General features: G+C 41.5%; 1 long non-coding RNA gene across 1 annotated transcript; it reads right to left on the bottom strand.

The window, feature by feature from the left end:
- Positions 1–6,274: 6,274 nt before the first annotated feature.
- LOC124167227 lies at positions 6,275–7,834 on the bottom strand. The gene is made up of 3 exons (XR_006866634.1): positions 7,794–7,834; positions 7,052–7,123; positions 6,275–6,315 (listed from the first exon to the last, which is right to left on the bottom strand). It is a non-coding gene; the product is annotated as an uncharacterized LOC124167227 (long non-coding RNA).
- Between the last annotated feature and the right edge of the window lie 9,532 nt (positions 7,835–17,366).

Genomic DNA, 17,366 nt, shown 5'->3' with positions numbered 1-17,366 from the left:
GGAAAAACATTTCGCTCAGTAGTCAAGTGTAATAAATCTTTTGCCTCCTTACAAAACCCAGGCATACAATTCACAGTTTCATACCATCAACTGAGGGTACGGGGATGTGGCAAGCAAGAATCAAAATTTTTACGAATATAAGAATACGCCTTAGGGGAATAGTAGTTAAGCGTAAGAGCAAATGCTCTCAACTGCGGTCAATAGTTATGAGGCAGTTTCAAACCATTGCTTTTCTTGATCTAGTGCATCAAAAGGTCTTAATTGCCCTTTGAAACGCTCTCAAGAAAAGTAGCATATTCATTATTGATGAGGTTTTTCTTCTGGAGTTCACTAATAACATGCTGCAGGGTGGTAACCTTACTTTTAAGCCTACTCCTTGTTTGCCTTAGAGCCTTTAACTTTCTGTTCGTGGAACCTAGTCTCCCCATGACATTCTTCAGCTTCAATGACAAGAATTTCTTCCTTGGTGTGTCAGGAACCACAGAACTTATGTCCTCCTAGAGGTCAGAGGTCAGGCCTTCGGCATCTCTCCCACCTGAACCCCCCCCCCCAATCCACCTGCCATACCCTCCCTAAGGGAGCCTCCCCTCCCTAACTTTTTTCTACCGTATGATCAAGTACTTTCCCCTCCCTCTTCTCTGTTGACCAATCCGCTCAAGTCAGTTACCTTCCTCCCTCCCCCTCCTAGCCTGGTATAAAAGGATGTGATGGACCTCTGTAGATTCCACCTGATGATGACCTCTAACGTTGAAACCATGGTCGTGTAAATGTGCGAATAAATATTCATGTGAAAACACAAAGTTCTTCCTTTTAATTTTAATAATGAATCGCTTTCACAAAGTATCGCCTCAAACAATCAATTTTGGTCAATGTTGAGTTATAATGTGTATATGTTTTGATTTAATTCTCATGTTCAATAAATAGTATAATTTACAAAATGAAATACTGTGTTCTGCTATTTTAATTAGAATTATGTGTACCAATTTCATCCCAATGATGAGGTTAGCTACTTGCATCACCAGGGTAACGGGTGAGTATGTATTTCCAGAAATCAATAAAGGTAAGTTTCCTTTTTAATTTTGGCAAGGAATGACTGGAAGTATAATGACCATTTGCCATTGCACATGATTTGGGCCTATTCAATAAGAAAATGTTTACCACTATTATTAATCAATATTATGCTTAGCTGAATTTGCTAGTGCTAGAGGCAATGAGGGGAGTCAAGTTGATTTCATACTAACAAATTATGGGAAAGCTTTTAATACTGGAGGCCATGACTTGCTAATGTTATTTTTATTAGTTATTTTTGTCCTACTGAAAAATAGACTTCAATATGTTATGCTTAAGAAATATTCACCTATGTAAACTGCTATATATGAAGTGCCCCTTCAATCTAACTAGTTTCCCTTTATGTTTTTTTTAATATTTATTAATAACACCGATTCTAAAATAATATTTGCAGATGCATTCATTAGATTAAGGCATTAGGGTACTGTAATTATTTATAAGCAACTTCTATAAAGCAACTATTTAGTTGCTTTGAGGAAGTTCCAATGAAACCCACGGCATTCACTGCCCTCGCGCACGGGCGATGTTTTACTTACCGCAGCTAAATAATTGCGACCTATTTTGAGGGTGAGTAAAATGTTGCCGGCAGGAATGGACCACGTTGAGAGTTGCTATGAAAAAGTTGCCAGTGCGCGGGGGCCCTAAGTGGTTAGTCTGAGAAGAATTGGCTTCAATTTAATACAGAGAAATGTTTGCGTTATGATTCTCAACAAAACCTAAATGTGTACAATTATGGTACCAAGGTGTCGGATAAAGTTAATTTTTAAAATATTTTATAGCACACTCCTTCATTGGATAACCTAATGAGGTATTTAAATGGCATCAATGCAAAACGTTACGAAGCGCGGCGTCACATGATTCTGAGTCTAGTAATTATGATATGCATGGTGCGCCGGCTTGACGGTAAAATTTGCTAATTACTCAAGGCAAAAATAAGTCGAAGGAATAAACCGGTGATATTTTAAAGCCGTGATTTAGCCGCAATTTCATCCGTTTTCGCCGTATACCCCCGTTCAGAAGCTCAATGTTTTGAGCGTAGTGGGCGGGGTCAGTCCTTCCCATCAACCCCCATTTCTGCCACTCGTTTCTCTGTGTACTTGGGGTAGCCAGAGTCCTCTGGATGGCAGTTCTCTACACTACTACCTCATAGGGTCGAGTCGTTCCATACACTTCCACTATGGGAATTGAGACGTCCGCCATTTTAGTTCTTCCGTCTCTATAGAGTCTTATGGGGGAAAGTGATATAATGCCAGTTTTTTCATAAATACGCGATTCCTGTCGCATTTTCGGTAATTATAAATTATAATATATTCAATCTTGATGTACTGGGAACACTTTACTATCAATTTGTAAATTTTAAATCGTGAAAAATAACAAATAATCGCGCTTCAGCCAAGTTTTGATTCTTTTCACAGGACGTTTTTCTAGATATGAAAAACTCATTTTTCTCTGAAACAGGGTAAATTATTTCCGAAACTAATATTACTGCTCCCAGGGCTACTATATAGCGTTTTGTTCTCGTCAAAGGAATAATTTCAGATTTTGAATAGTCCAATATCAGCTGAGAGAGACTCTTGAGTTGTCTTCAGATCGGAAGAGATTTCGCATGTAATATCCGAGTAAACTTGGCTGGCAAAATCCTATCATCACCTCCTCGCGGTGCCGGCTGGATATCCAACCAACGATGAAGGTCTTCGACGTCAGACGGAGCGACGCGTCGGTCGAAGTATTCTCGGTCGCATAAATATGCAATGTCGAATCAAACTTTGGATTGTAAGGTTAGGGCGTCCCCCGCAAGCGACGCGCGTCGTCCTCGCCCGAACGGCGTGAGAAATATGCGAAGGCTCCCCGCTAATGGACGGAGCGGGCTAAAGAAGCGAGTCCAAATTCGACTAGCTACTATCAACATCGGCACAATGACTGGAAGAAGTCGAGAACTGGCATCCGCCCTGAAAACACGCCGTGTCGACATAGCATGCGTCCAAGAGACGAAATGGAAAGGAGCCAAGGCCAAGGAGATCGGGGAAGGATACAAGCTGTACTACAACGGCATACGGACTAACCAAAACGGCGTCGGTATCATCGTCAAGAGCAATCTGTGTGACAACGTTGTCGAAGTCACCCGCATCTCCGATCGTATAATGTCCATCAATATCAATGCCAGTGAAACCACCCTCAGGGTCATCAGTTGCTACGCTCCGCAAACGGGCTGCCCCGATGACATCAAGGAAGAGTTTTGGGATCAGCTGGATGACCATATCCGATCGGTGGGACCTGATGAACACCTGGTGATTGGGGGTGATCTGAATGGCCACGTTGGATTATCACGCGACGGTTATGAACATCAACATGGCGGATGCGGGCACGGAGCCCGCAATAATGATGGGATTAGAATTCTTGACTTCGCGGAAGCACACGATCTTGCCGTAGCGAATACGTTCTTCAAGAAGAGGCGATCACATCTGCTCACGTACGCCAGCGGTACACGTGCGTCCCAAATCGACTACTGGATGATACGCAGGCGGGACCTTAAGCTCGTGGTCGATGTAAAAGTTTTACCATCCGACAACGTCGCCCCACAACATCGTCCCCTCGTCATAGACTTGCGGCTGGACATTGGGCAACATCGACGAGTGCGCACGACCGGACCAGCCCATATCAAGTGGTGGCGATTAAACGATAACAAAAATCAACTGAAGATAGCCCTAGATCATCTGAGTGTCGATCCCGACCAGCCGGTGGCTGACCTATGGCGCAGTGTAGCGAACCAGATCCAAGAGGCCGCCTGTGAGGTCCTTGGGCGAACGAAACCAGGAACACGCTTTATCGATAAGCAGGTATGGTGGTGGAATGAAGACGTGCAACGCATCGTCAAAGAAAAGAAGATGGCCTTCAAGAAGTGGCGCGAGACAAACCATATTGTGGACTATGAACAATACCGCACAAAGAAATCTGCCGCGAAACGAGCAGTTGCTAAAGCAAAGACAGCACACTACGACCAGCTGTACGCCGACTTAGATACACCTGGAGGTGAAAATAAGATCTACCGCCTTGCCAACTCCCGACATCGAGCAACTCAGGATTTTAGCCAGGTCAAATGTATCAAAAACGACGATCACCAGATACTACGAGACCCACCTGCCATCCTTCGGCGCTGGAGAGAACACTTCTCGGCCATCTGTAACACAGAATTTCCCCACCCACCGATCATTAGCGCGGACCCTATATCCGGACCTGTGCAACACATTAGTGAAGCTGAGGTAGCCGCCGCTATCAAGGAGATGAAGAATGGAAAGGCAACGGGCCCTGACGACATTCCAGCGGAAGTGTGGAAGCTACTTGGCCGCAACGGCGTTGTCATCCTCGCCGAGTTATTTAACAACATCATCCTTGACAACGAAGTTCCCGACTCCTGGCGGACCAGCATAACTGTGCCCATCTGGAAGGGTAAAGGCGACGTCGCAGAATGCTCCAACTACCGCCCGATCCGGCTTTTATGCCACGCCATGAAAATATTCGAAAGAGTGATTGATGCTAGGCTCAGACACATTGTTCACATCACACCCAACCAGTGTGGATTTGTAAAGGGGACTGGCACAACAGATGCAATACACGCAGCTAGACTGCTCTTGGAGAGGCACCGAGAGAAGAACAAGCCAGTGCATATGTCTTTCCTTGATCTGGAGAAGGCCTTCGATCGCGTGCCACACGACCTTATCTGGTATGCCCTCAGATCTCACGACGTCCCTGAAGTCTACGTGTCATGGGTGAAGCTTCTCTACACCAACGTCACCAGCTCCGTCCGTTGCCCATCAGGAATATCACCGCCTTTCCCAATCACTGTTGGCGTCCACCAAGGATCGGCCCTCTCTCCGCTCCTTTTCATCCTGTGCATGGACACAATCACGGCCTGTCTCCAAGAATCGCATCCTTGGTCACTACTGTTCGCCGATGATGTCTTCCTTGCCAGCACCACCAGACCCGAATTACAGCAGCGAACTCTACTATGGAAGGTACGACTCGACAACTATGGGTTGCGATTAAACATCAAGAAGACTGAGTACATGGAGTGTGGGCCTCAAACCGATGGCACGATCAGCATCGACGGCGACGACCTTGAAAAGGTCGAGAAGTTTAAATATTTGGGCTCTGTCATCAGCAACGATGGAAGCACAACCGCCAACACACGAGCTCGAATCAATGCAACATGGCTGAAATGGCGCCAAGTGACTGGCGTATTGTGCGACCGTCGAATGCCTGAACGATTCAGGGCCAAAGTATACAAGACCGTAGTCCGCCCAGTGGCCCTATATGGAGCAGAATGTTGGCCAGCCACAGCAAATCAAGAACAGGCCATGCATGTCATGGAAATGAGGATGCTGCGATGGATCCTAGGCATCTCCCGCCTGGATCACATCAGGAATGAAGACATTCGGAAAAGAATGGGAGTTGCATCGATCACAGACAAGATGCGGGAGGCTCGACTGCGGTGGTATGGGCATGTGGTGCGTAGTGATGAGAACTCCGTGGGCAAAACAGCAATGCGGCTGAGTACTGAAGGACGCCGACCACGAGGACGACCAAAGATGCGCTGGCTCGACAAAATTAAGGCGGACATGAAGACCATCAACGCCACGTCAGTAGACGCCCTGGATCGAGCCAAGTGGAGAAGGCTTTGCAGAAAAGCGGACCCTGCAATAGCGCGGGACAAACGCTAGGAAGAAGAAGAAGGAGAAGAAGAAGATCCGAGTAAACTTCCATGAAAACAGCGCAATGGATATTATACGAGGAATTTGAGGACAAGTCTGGTCAATTTTTAGAGCCAAAAAATCGGAAATATTATCCTACCGCAAAATTAGACAAGAAAAACTACAGAAGTCACAAGCTGTCATGCAGTATATGTACTTTTCACGAGAGTTGCAGATCATAAAAGATGTCATCAAAGGAGGTATATAAAAGAAAAAAAATCACATTTTTCCAAAGTATATAATGTACACACACCACAAATGTTACATTTTAAGATTTCCAGAATGATTTAACAATTCCATTGAAACTAAGATTATTTACATATTGCAAAATAAAAAATAAATCTTAAGTGCACAAGATGTAACATTTCTATTAAAATGGATTCAAATTAGTAGGAGAGAATGATGTACAGGTGATGACAGCTGCCACACATCTTGCATTATTCTCAATTTTGCTATGACCCTTTACCACCAATGACATTGACTACTCGAGTACATGAACCTGTAATTAAAAATATAAATAAAATTTCGTTAATTACACCAAAAGCATTAATTCACAAATAATTTTAATGAACAGCATCTCAGTGATACATCAAATTCTCACAATCAACAGTCATGATAAAGTTCTATAATGTGTAGATGTTTATTAAACATGCAATCACTTAAGTTTCTATATCATATTTCATGGTTTGAGCAATAGGAAATTAATAAATTAAATTTCAATTGGCAGACAACTTTCGGGAAATTAATTACCAAGATGGCAATCTTCCTGTCAGCATACAAAATTATAAAAAGGAATAATATGACATTAACATTCCACAACACTGTTACTCAGTGGCATAACTACGGGGGGAGGAAGGGAAAGATCCCTCCCCAAAGCCTCAGAGAAATAAAAAAATTATTTATAATTATTTTATATATTGAACTGCATCGACTAAAAGTTAAATCTTTAGTGCCAAAATGATTTCAAATGTATTTCCAGGAATTTTATTCTTCAAAAATTTTCTTGGACTGATTCGTTGACTGATGGGGGTGGGGGGGTGCCACCCCAGGCCATCCTATCCTTCCCAAAGCATATTCCTAGTTACGCCATTGCCATTACTCCTTGACACAAATATTTCAACATTTATCAGATCATCTAAAAATATTATCAAATTGAAGGCATACAGTCATATTAACAGTCATTAAATAGTTGAACGTTCAATGTCAGGGTATTTCGTGTAAAATGTAGAACTTACCCAATCAGTAATTTTAGCATCTTGCACTAGTTCTTCCTATGTTGCTCCCTCGCCAAATGACACCCTTGGAACCTGCTTGAACAGCAGCAGCAACATGCAAGTGATAATGCAAATCAAATTTATTAATTTATTCCAATGGTAAACATTACTAATCACTAGAATATAGAATCAACGCAAAAGGAAATGGCAGAAAGTCCCCCTACGGCTAAGGATAAACACCATAAATGGATTTAGGAGTACAATATCCTAGGTTTATCGCAACATATCACTAAGAAATGCATTTAAAGAAGTTTTTATTGCAACAGAAATCATGATATCTCCAAGATATCATTAAAACCGTATTATTTTCACACAATACCGCATCAGGTATTGAATAAGTTATATCTACACATTAACAATAAGCTTCCACTCCACTCTTAACAATCACTATTTATATAAGATTTATAAAAGCACAATTAAACGCACAGGCTTAATAAAAGTAAATATAAAAGTAAAACAATAAGTTCTAGAGAAATGTACATGAATAATATACACACTGACAATAACGCATTGAAATTGAAATGGTGTACGAAGAAATAATCAAAAACTCCTAGTTATCCATAGCCATATTTTTTTAATAACTCTCAATAATTAGGCATGAATGGTACCGTCCTCTTTGATAATCACTGAAGCCATTTCAGAAAAACCTAATTAATTATATATTTCCATATTTTACAATTAGTTACTAAGCTCGAATACGTACCACAAGTAAATATTCGGCCAAAGATGTTGAAACTTCAAGTACACAGGAGCAGACAGCAGTATAAGCACTGGGCCACGACAAAAGTTCGGTGTTGATGTATTTTTCCGTTTTAACCAGCCCTAGGAATGTAATCCTCTTCAAACAAAACTGGAATTAAAAATTCGGAATGAGTCAAGGAAAAGATTAGTCGCAAAAGCGACTCGTCGAGATTTTAATTGCATCCTAAAATTAAGCATTCACACTACTTCGAAATATAATAGTCATTCTTCTCATGAACAACACACAAATAAAGCAATGAAAAGCGGAGTTTCGTCCACTAATATGTATCCGGATATGCAGATTCTAGTCAAAAACGTAATTTCCTTCATTGATGTAAATGACCGTAAGATTACTTCATACCGGCATTGACAAAAACAAATATTTTTATTGAATACAAAACTAGCAGCACTAATAGTTATTGTTACACTTTCTGGTACGTAGTAAAGAACTACATCAATCATCTCTGCAACCCAGACTAAATATTATATTTTAGTCACAAAATTTCACATATTCCATTGATGAATAGAAAACACAGAAGCACAAAAACACTCGTCAAGAACCTCGCCGGATTATCTGAACCGGAATACATATTTTTAAAAATTACAACTTATGCACAGTTCAAACCTAATAATTGAAATACGTGGATCAACACTATTAAAATTTAAGGTAATAGTATTAAAGGAACCATTGAGTGCAGAAAAACTTACCTCACGTAGGCGGGAAGACGTTGTTTGGTGTCACTTGTCCCTTCGGCGTATTTGAAGCCATTTCGCTCTTCTCTCAGTATTTTGAGGGAAACTAAAATTTTTAAACACGTCCTTGGTGCTAATGGAGCAATTAGGAGCCGAACTACAACCTATTGTGCCGTATTTCTACTACAAATAACGGAAAATCTTGCCGAGCAACTGCCAGCCACATTCACTGTCTATATGTAAACAACAAGTGCAGAGAACAAAGATGGTAGGATGCGACGACTCAACTTTGTAGTGTATTATCAACAATCCAGAGGACTCTGGGGGTAGCCATGTCGCCTCCATATTCTTCTAAGCTCCTTGATTATGAGAGTTATGAAGTATGCAGTGCATTATCGACAATTTAGAGGACTCAAGGAGACCCCAGAGCTCGGGGCCCTCGGCGATCGCCGACCAGCCGACCTGGCCAGACCGCCCCTGGATGCATGTCATCTCTTAAGGAACTATTGACTCTGTTGCCAAATCGACTGTGTTTGCAACAAATTAACATCTTCATGTTTAGTTATATGGATAAAGGTTACAATGTAAGTGCCCTTGGTTCTTCTTATTACCAAGCAAGGGAATGGGGGTCAGCTACTAGTTCAGGGTCAGGCACATTTACCTCAGATAATTTTTTCTACTGACCGATTTCTTAAAGCAATTTTCGGACCAGTTGTAGAATTATGGCAACGCAAGGAGTATGACACCAAATGAAACTTAAACACACTGTGGTCATCAGGTTTTTGTTCATGTTTACCAAGTTTCAAAATTTTGCTGCGAATTCTTATTGGCATTCTGTAGTCTGTAAATTTACTTATTCTCGACAACTACGCGTCAAGGCGCCATGAGAAGGAAACTGTTGTCTTCCTATTCAAATTTCCTGAAGGAATCAGATACATATAGTCATTGTGATCAAATGAACACATTATTTTCGCATTACATGTTTTCTCCGAAAGCGCGGTGCCTCAAGGCTGAAATATCTACAATGGACTACTGCATCTCTAATGTACAGATTCCAGCTTTGAGGAATAGGACTTTCACAGTAAATAAATAATTTGATATAAAGTAAGCTGTTGATTTTATCGCCATCATAATGTTTGATCAATTATTAAATTTTAAACTCGAATCTACAAGATAATTGCGCACACAACAAACATTCAAGAAGTCAACTAGATAAAATTGGTTCACAATATTATGGATATAACATCTGCTTAATATGAATTGTAATATAAAAAATTCTACTCACCCAGATCTGATGAAGCAAGTAAAAGAAGCTCAACGGTTGAAATCCTTTCGTGGGATATAGAAGGTATAATCAGAAGGTAAACAAAACACCGCACTGCCAGATAACCATTGATTCGCAGCTCAATGCACATGACTGAAACTAGATTTGAATGAGAGTACACTCAAGGTATCTAAAGCACTATAACTTTGCATTCTAAGGTAACAGGCTTGGTCAGTATACAAGTTGATGCCAATGCGGCAGGTGGTCACAGGAAATAGCACAGTAATGGAAATCTTGTATCTATGGCTATCGATATACGATTAGATCGATTATAGCCGATAGATCGATAGTTGAAAACTACGAGCGGGAGTTTGAAAATCGGCATTCAGAAATGGGAAAAGCGGACTGATGACTTGAGTAAAATCTTCCACTGGAAGAAGTTAAAAAACGTAAAAATATTTGCCAGTTTTTAATTAATAGTATTGTCAAAATTCTCTTGCACCTCTACAGAGGTACTGTAACAGTGTATTTTCAGCCAAGTTGCAGGAATTAATGTTCGATCATTTGTAATTATATGCAATCATGACCTATAAGATGATGAAAGTACATTAGTCCTGAATAATAACAATCTTCTGTGATGTAAACATTTACCTTGCTATCTTTTAAAGCAATGAACTTAGCAGTTTTTCACCATGGGGTAGCAGAGTTATGAGGTTGCTTATCGCAGTGAAAGAAGAAATGCGTCCTTAACTCGAAGTTTCATGCCAACGACCCGTTAAATCTCGCCGCTTTCCAATAGCGTCTGTCATCACTTCTCACTTTGCTCATACATTAAATGAGGAATTTGAGTTACACTCGTACTGTAATTCCGTATGTCTAAAAATTCATTTCAACCATCTCATCAGGTATGTGCTCTTTTATCCAGATTTCCCACATGCAAAGTTAAACACATGTCCATTCCTGAGACCCACACACGCGTGGGTGTTCTCTAGTGCTCATTGTCTGATGAGAGGAATTCAGGTCCTAAGGAAAGACTTCCGCTCCAGAATTTGTGTGTGATTATTTTATAAGCCATGCATCACATTATAATCATCATCATCAAAGCTATTTGCCAGTAAGCCATGTCAGTGAGTGAAAAACTGGAGGTTGAGCTTCTACGGTCTCAAGCTGTAAAGAGGAAAATACTGAGAAGGCCGTGTAGTGTCAGTAAGCTTTATTTTGTCAATTTCAAGAAGTGGAGGGGGAGAATAAGGTACATTATGAGGTTTGACTGAGGGGAGTGAAACATGGAATGGGAGGGTAGTGGAAACCAGAAAAAAGGGCTTACAACACAAGGAGAGCATGCAGGTGGGCTCAGTGGAAAAGACGTTCCGCGTTTAGACGTAGCAGACAGTTAAACACAGGATCGTCAAAATCCACATGTTTAGAACAGCGGCTTTTTTCAATGAGCTCTTTAAGCCACACCCTCACTAGATTTATCACACTTCTCCCATTTTTTTATTTACCTGATATCATGCTGAGTGAAATTGGGTTCTTTTGCAACCTTGGTCTTATTTATCTTATCATACATGGGTCATTCTCCCATAATCGTATAGAATTACGTCCATGGACTACCATAAAAAAACTGCTAACCCTTTAACGTCAGATGTGCCGAATTCGGGACATACCCTCAGAATCATTTTGCCTCATTGTCAGTAGTGAAATAAGTTATTTCACTATTACCCATTGTGACGCTTTTGGCAGGTTCTTATCTGCCGATAGTAACAAGTTTTGACACCAAGCGAGGAAAGGTAGAACTCCAACTTCGACAGGAAAAAGTCACAGCAAACCGCGTTGAAGATCATCCACTTGCTGTGTTTTTCTTTCAATTTTTGGCTTCCCTAGGTAAGTTTATGTGTTTCTAAAATGTATTTTGTATTCCTCTTGGTTTACTAAAATGTTATAAGAAATCGTGATATGTTAACATTCCAGATTATTTCATATTGAAGGAAGAACAGGCGGGTGACGAAGTCGTAGCGTTGGGCTCCTTCGGAATGATAGCATGTAAGACTATAATTTGCGATCGAAACCTGATGTCGAATATTTCATAAATATACTTCCTTATGTCGTCGAAGTTATGGAAACTGAGAGAAAAGTATAGTTATATGGCTAAGTTCTGACATTTATACATGGCATTATTAGATGTTTTTTACTCTAATGGCATTTCAAAAAATGAATCCTGTTACTTTTCATGGGCAAAGGAGGAGGGATGTTGTTGAAAGTGTGATTGTACCACCAGAGATTACCAATGTCACTCAATGCTGGTGAAACGAGCACTGAAGATTAGGAATCACAGTCACCTGATGACTCCAAGAGTGCTTCAAAATGTTTTTCCAACGTGTGCCAAATTCAATGTACACATTGTTTGAATAAGAATTTCAGCGTTGAACGTAGGTTTTCGCAGCGAGGGGCATCGTTGATAATGGCTTCCGGGTGCAGCTGCGTGTTGCGCTTTGTCGTGCGAGCTTTCGCGACCGTTGCAGGACGCATCATCGGGCGATGAATGAAATTACGGAATTCGGTGGTCAATTAATATACTCGTCCACCTCCCCCATCCACCGTAGTAGTGGGGGGAGGGGGGCGGAGTTGACGTCAGCAGAACTCTCACCCCTGTCCTTGAGCGACGAGCGGACTCTTCTTGTCTAGCGAATAACCTTGCTGGTAACATATTTGTCGTCTTCTCTTTCGGAAAATCGTTTTCCACGTCTGGCTGAGTTTAACGCCGTCCACTCTGTTGAAATTTTGGGGGCATTTTTCAATTTCAATAGCCTCCCGAATTAGTCGTCGATGATAAAATTTTTCTTGGGCTAATACCTGCGTCTCGTCGATTAAAATTCGATGTCCATCTTCTGAGTAGGCATGTTCCGCTATCGCCGATTTCTCCGTGTCACGATGTAATATCGCCCGGCTGTGTTCTTTGAGACGAGAAGTCACGGAGCGCCCTGTCTGCCCGACGTAAGATTTCCCGCATGAGCAAGGGATTCTATAAACGCCTTCCACGTTGAGGGGATGTAGTCGGTCCTTGGCAGATGGAAACAAGTCGCTCATCTTCTTTAATGCTCTGTGGCGCGTCACGATGCCGGCTTTTCTCAGAACACGCGAAATTCTCTCAGACGTTCCAGCGACGTATGGGATGGTGGCATAGGCCACTGGCTTGTTTTTCTCTCTTCTCTCCGCGCAATCTTCAGGTAGGCGTTTATTCGGAATTCTTGCCTGGCGATGGATGAAGGCTTCCGAATATCCATTCTGTCTGAAGGTTTCTTTCACGCGATCCTCTTCTTTCTTCAGAGCGACATCGTCAGAAACCACTCTGGCCCTATGAAGGAGTGTTTTCATGACCGATGCTTTCTGTTGAGGATGATGGTGGGAGTGCGCGTGGAGGTAACGGTCCGTGTGTGTTGCTTTCCTGTACACTGCGTGTCTCAGCGATCCGTTCATGCCTCTCTGCACCAGTACGTCTAAAAAGGGTAGTTCTGGAGCATTTTGAAGAAGACGCCTTGGCCTCGAGCAAGCTTCGACCATCTTGCTGGATTAGATATGTCGACGACACTTTTGTCATATGGCCACATGGAAAAGACACGCTAAAAGAATTCGCCGATCATCTAAACAGCATCCACCCATCCATCCAATTCACCATGGAGATAGAGATGAATGGAGAACTTCCCTTTTTAGACGTACTGGTGCAGAGAGGCATGAACGGATCGCTGAGACACGCGGTGTACAGGAAAGCAACACACACGGACCGTTACCTCCACGCGCACTCCCACCATCATCCTCAACAGAAAGCATCGGTCATGAAAACACTCCTTCATAGGGCCAGAGTGGTTTCTGACGATGTCGCTCTGAAGAAAGAAGAGGATCGCGTGAAAGAAACCTTCAGACAGAATGGATATTCGGAAGCCTTCATCCATCGCCAGGCAAGAATTCCGAATAAACGCCTACCTGAAGATTGCGCGGAGAGAAGAGAGAAAAACAAGCCAGTGGCCTATGCCACCATCCCATACGTCGCTGGAACGTCTGAGAGAATTTCGCGTGTTCTGAGAAAAGCCGGCATCGTGACGCGCCACAGAGCATTAAAGAAGATGAGCGACTTGTTTCCATCTGCCAAGGACCGACTACATCCCCTCAACGTGGAAGGCGTTTATAGAATCCCTTGCTCATGCGGGAAATCTTACGTCGGGCAGACAGGGCGCTCCGTGACTTCTCGTCTCAAAGAACACAGCCGGGCGATATTACATCGTGACACGGAGAAATCGGCGATAGCGGAACATGCCTACTCAGAAGATGGACATCGAATTTTAATCGACGAGACGCAGGTATTAGCCCAAGAAAAATTTTATCATCGACGACTAATTCGGGAGGCTATTGAAATTGAAAAATGCCCCCAAAATTTCAACAGAGTGGACGGTGTTAAACTCAGCCAGACGTGGAAAACGATTTTCCGAAAGAGAAGACGACAAATATGTTACCAGCAAGGTTATTCGCTAGACAAGAAGAGTCCGCTCGTCGCTCAAGGACAGGGGTGAGAGTTCTGCTGACGTCAACTCCGCCCCCCTCCCCCCACTACTACGGTGGATGGGGGAGGTGGACGAGTATATTAATTGACCACCGAATTCCGTAATTTCATTCATCGCCCGATGATGCGTCCTGCAACGGTCGCGAAAGCTCGCACGACAAAGCGCAACACGCAGCTGCACCCGGAAGCCATTATCAAAGAATTTCAGCGGTTTCATTAAATTGAATGAAAACTAACTCGGTTTACTGTTATTTATACCAGATATCTACGGCAATTGTTCAAATGCTCCCCCATTCATTTTTATGTTTTGCTGAAATGATGACAGCACATAATGCATCCATTTTATTATAAGTGCTTGATTATGATATGAAGCTCTCTCCAAATTTATTACACTAAAAAACCTACGTTCATCCGACACGTTATTGTGGATACATAGCTGTTTGGAAAAAATAACATTTTTCTCCGAGAATTTATTCTTTTTATGCTGCCATCTGATTTTTATTGATTGTAATTGAGTTATTAATGATTTCCACACTAAGCATTGAGATATATTATGGAAGGTAAAATTTGAGTAGGGATGTTCCGATGTTATGCTAGTAAGACTGAATATTGAAAATAGGCGCTAAATTCATCCGGCAAAACTACAACTACTTTCTAAAGTGGAAATTTTCAGTGCTTACTCCTACGACAAAAATATCTTGGATAATACTCGCTCAGCGGCACTTGCAATCCTTCATATAGTTTGCTTGCTAAGGGAAAATGAATGCGCAGAGCACATTACTTCGGCAGAAAGACGGATGATAGATGAAATATCTATATAGCTCTTCCTGTATGATATATCTTCCGAGGTTATTGAGGATATTTAGCATAAGGTCACTAAATTGTGTTGAGGATGTTACGATTAGAAAGGATAACTGCAATTGACTTTCCTTTGACTTATTTTGCTAGCCAAAAGTCCATTTAATCACAAAGCCCATACTGGATCATCTGACCGGCATTAATTCATTAGCCACTCATTCTAACTCCATTCATTACATTTTCTCCAGAAGTACCAGTTAGCGGAGAGAAATTTTATTTCAGTAACATGCAGTCCATTCTAAAAGGGAGCAGAAACATCTAGAAAAAAATCTAATTTCAGATTTGTGAGAAATTTCTGAGGGGAAAAATCGTTCGCCCTGACCGGGATTTGAACCCAGAACCCTCGATTTGCGGCCTAGTTCTTTAACCTCTCAACGTCGTCATGTGTACCCAGTACGCTTCCTGTACTTCTGAATCTATTATTTTTTTCTCCGATGGATATTTTATTTTAAATAAAACTAATTACTCTGCTTTTTGATGATATGTTTTTTTCTTTCCAATAAAATATTCATAGAAATTTGATGCCTTAAGGTTTTTTTTTAATTTTTCGATGATATTCCGTTTTAAACCAGTGAGGTGACGAATTTGGTCTTAAAAAATCAACGTCTTTCTTCAACTGTACTATCTTGAAAACTGCTGCCCATTTTAGCTCGCGATGGATCCGTTCAAAACGATTGAATCACAATGTGAATCAAAAGACTCATGATTCTTTTCTTGCAAGCTAGTCGTTCTAGGGCGTGGGGTCCGGACCCCCCTCCCCCAACCCCTCTACCCCCCCCCCCGACATATAGAAACGCAATTATTTTTCCTTCATAAAAACTAATAAAATATTGAATAAAATATAAGCTCTTATAAAAAATATTTTTTTAAAAACCAGCCTTTATATTTAGATTACAGGGGATGAGCAACGTTTATATATGACACAAAGCAAAAAAACTCAGTGACCCCGAAAAACCAAAAGTGACGTATAGGGGGGCTATAGGTTGACTGGGGGGTGGTTAAAGGGGGGTTGGAGGGAAAAAGTTATATTTTCATGTATTGTCATCGGAAATGAAGAAGTGTGCAAAATTTCAGCGTTTTTGCTTCACAGGAAGTGAGTCAAATTTGAGTTACAAGATTTGTACCAGACAAACAGACAAACAAACAGACAGGTTGGTGAGTTGATATAAAGGCTGGAAAAATATAAATTTACATAATATTTCTTTAGAAAATGAAGTTTTTTTCGATTATGAGAAGTGTTAAAATTAGTTTAAATCCCTCCACTTAATACCCTCTTTTTTAAATTCCCCAGTGGTTTTGGACCCCCCCCCCGAACGAAATTTTTTTTGCTATGCCACTGAATTAGATCATCAATGAGACCCACTTTCGGGACATATGAGGGAATTCGAAGGTTTTGACTTGTTTGAAATTTGGAAAACGCTCAGGAAATGATCGAGAAATGTAATGCCACAATAATGATATCGTGTGGGTTAGGATGGACCGAAAAAAAGTTTTTTTTTTTCCCTGATCAAATTTGCCCTGTGCGGGATATAAGGATCTCGCACACAACATTTTTTTCAAATCGGATGATATTAACCACTGCCGCCCGAACTCTAAAGTTTAAAATTTTGCGAAAAATCAGGCTGATTTCAGAATCAAACGGCTATGAAGACGAATTTTATGAAAATATGGGATAATGCATAATATTAAAGAGGGTATACATGTTTATGGTTTATAAAAATGAAATTTGAAGTTTATTTGACAACATCTATGGCTCAAACAATGTCTATGAATTAACAACAAAATTGTAGTGTAGACCACCCGCACAACACGTCAAGCGTGTTGTGGGAAGATTTTCGGATGAGAAAGTGAAAGAAAGGTGCTATTTCGCTGTCGTCCGACCGCACCTTGAATATGCAGCGAGCGTATGGGATCCGGTGCAGAAAGACTTAATCCGAGAACTGAACAAAATACAAAGGAAGGCTGCGCGTTTCGTCAAAAACTGCTACGGGCGTACAGACAGCGTGACCCAGATGTTAAGCGAATTAGGCTGGGAGCCATTGGAGACTCGGAGGCTGCGCTCTAGGCATAGATTGCTTGAACAATTGAGAATGGATATCTTTAAGAGCGACACAGAGAACATAATATTAGAGCCACACTATATTTCCAGGTCCGATAGAAGCGAT

Source organism: Ischnura elegans, chromosome 10, assembly GCF_921293095.1.
Source record: "Ischnura elegans chromosome 10, ioIscEleg1.1, whole genome shotgun sequence".
Lineage (NCBI taxonomy): Eukaryota > Metazoa > Arthropoda > Insecta > Odonata > Coenagrionidae > Ischnura > Ischnura elegans.
This window is presented reverse-complemented; position numbering and strand designations above follow the sequence as displayed.